Raw genomic sequence first — 6823 nt, 5'->3', positions numbered from 1 at the left:
ACAGGCAGAAAGTGTACTATGCAATAATAGTGCAGTGTAGCCCAAAGATATTGCTTTTGTTGTGTTGAACTTGACTAACACGTGTGCATGTGAGGGGGGATTATACTTTTCTTTATTCAGTGAACGTTATTTTTAAGAGACAGGTTATTGTTTTCCATAAACTAAGGAGCTCTATAGTGATCTGTTGTATTAGTAACAGGACAGCTATGAAGTAGCTCTGGAAAGATGTTGAATTGCTGCATTTCTTCATTGGATTCAGTTAAGTGTCACATTGCCAATTTGGAAACGAACCATACTCTCAACAAATGAGATCAAACAAGTGAAATGATTATACTTACCAAGTCCTCTCTCTTTGAAACCTGGCGTTTTGGTGACCACACACACCAGCTGCTCAGGTTTTTTGTTTTCAACTGATGTGCTTGCTTTGTTTTTTAAAAATGAAGGCAAACATTTGGATTATCAAATGGATACAGGTAGCAAATGTTTCTAAACCCTCCTCTTGGTTGGTCTCCCACAAGCATAAGCAGCCTTCTGTTTTCTTTCTCCAGTCTTGTGATGTTTTCCATTTTATCTAGTTTTCTCTCCAATCTTTCTACTCTTTGCTTTAGGTGGTCACTTTCAAGATTCTAAGGAGAAAGACTGGAATAAATAGTATATTATTGTCCATTTGCTGATCATTTGTGTCTGCATCAAACAAACACACAACTATTTTGAAAATCAAACAAAACTGCAGAACATTTTGAGAGTGCTTACATTATGCCTTGGCAGAGAGGACAGCCCCTCCATACTGTCCTTTGTCCTTGTCTCCAACTAATAGAACTAGTTGTTTTTCAGTTCATGGTATGTTTAGAATCTGTGAGGCAAGTTCTCATTTAGCCAAACTATCTTTACATTTAAGCTTGAAACGGTATACTTTGTATTTGGCCATTGGCCCAATTTTACTGCAATGAATTCTAATTGGTCAACCACAGGCTAGGCGTTTGGCATAAACTACATCATGTCTCTTTGTTTCAGCGGAGAAACAGCGAGAAAAGGAAAGAACGAAGAACTGTGAACTGTGAAATTTACAGAAGCTATTACTGTGAAAAAATACCATGATATTGTTTGTGGAGAGTGCACTATTATGAACTTGAAAATGTATTAATAAACCAATTAGGCACATTTGGGCAGTCTTGATACAACATTTTGAACAATAATGCAATGGTTCATTGGGTCAGTCTAAAACTTTGTGTCTGGGCTGGAAGAATACATTATGGCCTTTCTCTTGCATTTCAAAGACGATGGTACAAAAAATACAAAAAAACACTTTTTTCTTTATATTATCTTTTACCAGATCTAATGTGTTATATTCTCCTACATTATTTTCACATTTCCATAAACTTCAAAGTCTTTCCTTTCAAATAATATCAAGAATATGCATATCCTTGCTTCAGGTCCTGAGCTACAGGCAGTTAGATTTGGGTATGTCATTTTGGGTGAAAATTGAAAAAAGGGTTCGATCCTTAAAAAGTAGGAAGAATGTACAGTGGCAAGAAAAAGTATGTGAACCCTTTGGAAATACCTGGATTTCTGCATAAATTGGTCATACAATTTGATCTGATCTTCATCTAGGTCACAACAATAGACAAACACGGTCTGCTTAAACTAATAACACACAAAAAATTATACATTTTCATGTCTTTATTGAACATACTGTGTAAACATTCACAGTGTAGGGTGGAAAAAGTATGTCAACTCTTGGATTTAATAACTGGTTGACCCTCCATTGGCAGCAATAACCTCAACCAAACGTTTTCTGTAGTTGCGGATCAGACCTGCTCAACGGTCAGGAGGAATTTTGGACCATTCCTCTTTACAAAACTGTTTCAGTTCAGCAATATTCTTGGGATGTCTGGTGTGAACTGCTCTCTTGATGTCATGCCACAGCATCTCAATCGGGTTGAAGTCAGGGCTCTTACTGGGCCACTCCAGAAGGTGTATTTTCTTCTGTTGAAGCCATTCTGTTGTTGATTTGCTTCTGTGTTTTGGGTCGTTGTCCTGTTGCATCACCCAACTTCTATTGAGCTTCAATTGGTGGACATATAGCCTAACATTCTCCTGCAAAATGTCTTGATAAACTTGGGATAGCAAGCTGTCCAGGCCCTGAGGTAGCAAAGCAGCCCCAAACCATGATGCTCCCTCCACCATACTTTACAGTTGGGATGAGGTTTTGATGTTGGTGTGCTGTGCCTTTTTTTCTCTCCACACAGTGTTGTGTGTTCCTTCCAAACAACTCAATTGTAGTTTCATCTGTCCACAGAATATTTTGCCAGGAGCGCTGTGGAACATCCAGGTGCACTTTTGCAAACTTCAGACGTGTAGCAATGTTTTTTTTGGACAGCAGTGGCTTCTTCCGTGTGGTGTCCTCTCATGAACACCATGGAACCCTGACCTGTTCACCGGACGTGCTACCTGTCCCAGACCTGCTGTTTTCAACTCTCTAGAGCACATATGTCAGAGTCAAGGCCCGCGGGCCACATCCGGCCCGCGAGAAGGTTTTTTACGGCCCCTGGGATGATCTTGATTTATTATTAGAACCGGCCCGCAGACCGCAGCAAGCCGGCAGCCCGCAGATCTTTTACACGCACCAATACTACATTTCCCACAATGCAACGGTGACGCACCGAGCAGTAGGCTGCTTCATTTCAATATTTATTGGCACAGCAGTCGTCAGCATCACAGTAAAATTAACTTTCAGATACCCATCAAAAATGGCAAAACGGAAGGTGGACACTGAGAACCGGGGGTTTCAAACAAGGTGGGAGTCGGAGTATATGTTCACGGAGGTAGCTGGAAAACCTGTGTGTCTTCTGTGTGGAGAAAGTGTGGCGGTACTGAAAGAGTATAATCTGAGACGACATTATGAAACGAAACACGCGGACAAAAACAAGAATATGGACATGGAACAAAGGCTACAAAAGGCTAGATTTTTGCACTTTATTTTATTGTATTTCAATCCAATTATATTTTAAAAATATTTCAGTTGAGTGGATGATAGAAAATTGCTATTATTGTTTTTTTCTTTGAAGTAAATTTAGCCCACTTTTGCTAAAATAGAAAATATAGGCTACTGATGGTGCCTTGAATACCGGTTTCTTTCATTTAATGTTCATGTTATGGGGATTTTTATATAAAGGAAATTTGTCTTTTGTGTCTGTTGAAAATTAAAGATTACTGACAGAGCCATAAGAAAATATTGCTTTATTTATCTGATCATATTGGAATATATTTGTTAGGTTTTCAGTAGGTTCAATTAGGTTCACTAGACTATATGCGTCATTTAAAAATTTTTCAATGAACATTCGAACAGTCCGGCCCTCGGCTTGTAGCTAAATTTTTTATTTGGCCCTCCGTCCATTTGACTTTGACACCCCTGCTCTAGAGACAGCAGGAGCTGTAGAGATACTCTCAATGATCGGATATGAAAAGCCAACTGACATTTACTCCTGAGGTGCTGACTTGTTGCACCCTCGACAACTACCGTGATTATTATTATTTGACCATGCTGGTCATTTATGAACATTTGAACAACAGCCATGTTCTGTTATAATCTCCACCCGGCACAGCCGGAAGAGGACTGGCCACCACCCCTCATAGCCTGGTTCCTCTCTAAGTTTCTTCCTAGGTTTTGGCCTTTCTAGGGAGTTTTTCCTAGCCACCGTGCTTCTACACCTGCATTGCTTGCTGTTTGGGTTTTTAAGCTGGGTTTCTGTACAGCACTTTGATATTTCAGCTGATGTAAGAAGGGCTATATAAATACATTTGATTTGATTTGTTTTCTGTTTGACGTATCGTAGACTCGTCAACAGAGATGTCAGCATGTTCCAGAGATTTCTGTAAGTCTTTAGCTGACACTAGGATTCTTCTTAACCTCATTGAGCATTCTGAGCTGTGCTCTTGCAGTCATCTTTGCAGGATGGCTACTCCTAGGGAGAGTAGCAACAGTGCTGAACTTTCTCCATTAATAGACAATTTGTCTTACTGCTGACTGATGAACATCAAGGCTTTTAGAGATACTTTTGTAACACTTTCCAGCTTTATGCAAGTCAACAATTCTTAATCTTATGTCTTCTGAGATCTCTTTCGTTCGAGGCATGGTTCACATCAGGCAATGCTTCTTGTGAATAATAAACTCAAATTTTGTGAGTGTTTTTTATAGGGCAAGACAGCTCTAACCAACATATCCAATCTCGTCTCATTGATTGGACTCCAGGTTAGCTGACTCCTGACTCCAATTAGCTTTTGTAGGTTAGCTTAGGGGTTCACATACTTTTTCCAACCTATGTTTAAATTAATGTTTAAATTATGTATTCAATATTTTGTATCGTCTGAGATCCTTAAAGATTGGAAAGCTGCCGCGGTCATCCCCCTCTTCAAAGGGGGAGACACTCTAGACCCAAACTGTTACAGACCTATATCCATCCTGCCCTGCTTTTCTAAAGCCAAGTTAACAAACAGATCACCGACCATTTAGAATCCCACCGTACCTTCTCCGCTATGCAATCTGGTTTCGGAGCTGGTCATGGGTGCACCTCAGCCACGCTCAAGGTCCTAAACGATATCATAACCGCCATCGATAAAAGACAGTACTGTGCAGCCGTCTTCATCGACCTGGCTCGACTTTGTCAATCACTGCATTCTTATCGGCAGACTCAATAGCCTTGGTTCCTCAAATGAGTGCCTCGCCTGGTTCACCAACTACTTCTCAGACAGAGTTCAGTGTGTGCGGTGCTCTCACTCTAGTGGTAGCATGAGACGGAGTCTACAACCCACACAAGTGGCTCAGGTAGTGCAGCTCATCCAGGATGGCACATCAATGCGAGCTGTGGCACATTTGTGGCCTGCTGGAGGTCATTTTGCAGGGCTCTGGCAGTGCTCCTCCTTGCACAAAGGCGGAGGTAGCGGTCCTGCTGCTGGGTTGTTGCCCTCCTACGGCCTCCTCCACGTCTCCTGATGTACTGGCCTGTCTCCTGGTAGCGCCTCCATGCTCTGGACACTACGCTGACAGACACAGCAAACCTTCTTGCCACAGCTCGCATTGATGTGCCATCCTGGATGAGCTGCACTACCTGAGCCACTTGTGTGGGTTGTAGACTCCGTCTCATGGTACCACTAGAGTGAAAGCACCGCCAGCATTCAAAAGTGACCAAAACATCAGCCAGGAAGCATAGGAACTGAGAAGTGGTCTGTGGTCACCACCTGCAGAACCACTCCTTTATTGGGGGTGTCTTGCTAATTGCCTATAATTTCCACCTTTTGTCTATTCCATTTGCACAACAGCATGTGAAATTTATTGTCAATCAGTGTTGCTTCCTAAGTGGACAGTTTGATTTCACAGAAGTGTGATTGACTTGGAGTTACATTGTGTTGTTTAAGTGTTCCCTTTATTTTTTTGAGCAGTGTATTAAGTGGCATTGTTTAAAGTGGCTAGTGATACATTTTTGATCAATTTCCATCAATTCCATTATTAAAGTGAGCTGGAGTTGAGTCAGTATGTTGGCAGCAGCCACTCGATGTTAGTGGTGGCTGTTTAACAGTCTGATGGCCTTGAGATAGAAGCTGTTTTTCAGTCTCTCTGTCCCTGCTTTGATGCACCTGTACTGACCTCGCCTTCTGGATGATAGCGGGGTGAACAGGCAGTGGCTCGGGTGGTTGTTGTCCTTGATGATCTTTATGGCCTTCCTGTGACATCGGGTGGTGTAGGTGTCCTGGAGGGCAGGTAGTTTGCCCTCAGTGATGCGTTGTGCAGACCTCACTACCATCTGGAGAGCCTTACAGTTATGGGCGGAGCAATTGCCGTACCAGGCGGTGATACAGCCCGACAGGATGCTCTCGATTGTGCATCTGTAGAGTGTTTTTGTTTGTGAGTGCTTTTGGTGACAAGCCGAATTTCTTCAGCCTCCTGAGGTTGAAGAGGCGCTGCTGCGCCTTCTTCACAACGCTGTCTGTGTGGGTGGACCAATTCAGTTTGTCCGTGATGTGTACGCTGAGGAACTTAACTTACTACCCTCTCCACTACTGTCCCGTCGATGTGGATAGGGGGGTGCTCCCTCTGCTGTTTCCTGAGGTCCACAATCATCTCCTTTGTTTTGTTGACGTTGAGTGTGAGGTTATTTTCCTGACACCACACTCCGAGGGCCCTCACCTCCTCCCTGTAGGCTATCTCGTTGTTGTTGGTAATCAAGCCTACCACTGTAGTGTCGTCCGCAAACTTGATGATTGAGTTGGAGGCGTGCATGGCCACGCAGTCGTGGGTGAACAGGGAGTACAGGAGAGGGCTCAGAATGCACCCTTGTGGGGCCCCAGTGTTGAGGATCAGCGGGGTGGAGATGTTGTTACCTCCCCTCACCACCTGGGGGTGGCCCGTCAGGAAGTCCAGTACCCAGTTGCACAGGGCAGGGTCGAGACCCAGGGTCTCGAGCTTGATGACGAGTTTGGAGGGTACTATGGTGTTAAATGCTGAGCTGTAGTCGATGAACAGCATTCTCACATAGGTATTCCTCTTGTCCAGATGGGTTAGGGCAGTGTGCAGTGTGGTTGCGATTGCGTCGTTTGTGGATCTATTGGGGCGGTAAGCAAATTGAAGTGGGTCTAGGGTGTCAGGTAGGGTGGAGGTGATATGGTCCTTGACTAGTCTCTCAAAGCACTTCATGATGACGGAAGTGAGTGCTACGGGGCGGTAGTCGTTTAGCTCAGTTACCTTAGCTTTCTTGGGAACAGGAACAATGGTGGCCCTCTTGAAGCATGTGGGAACAGCAGACTGGGATAAAGATTGATTGAATAT

This window comes from Salvelinus namaycush, chromosome 12 (assembly GCF_016432855.1).
Source record: "Salvelinus namaycush isolate Seneca chromosome 12, SaNama_1.0, whole genome shotgun sequence".
NCBI classification, from domain to species: Eukaryota; Metazoa; Chordata; class Actinopteri; order Salmoniformes; family Salmonidae; genus Salvelinus; species Salvelinus namaycush.
This window is presented reverse-complemented; position numbering follows the sequence as displayed.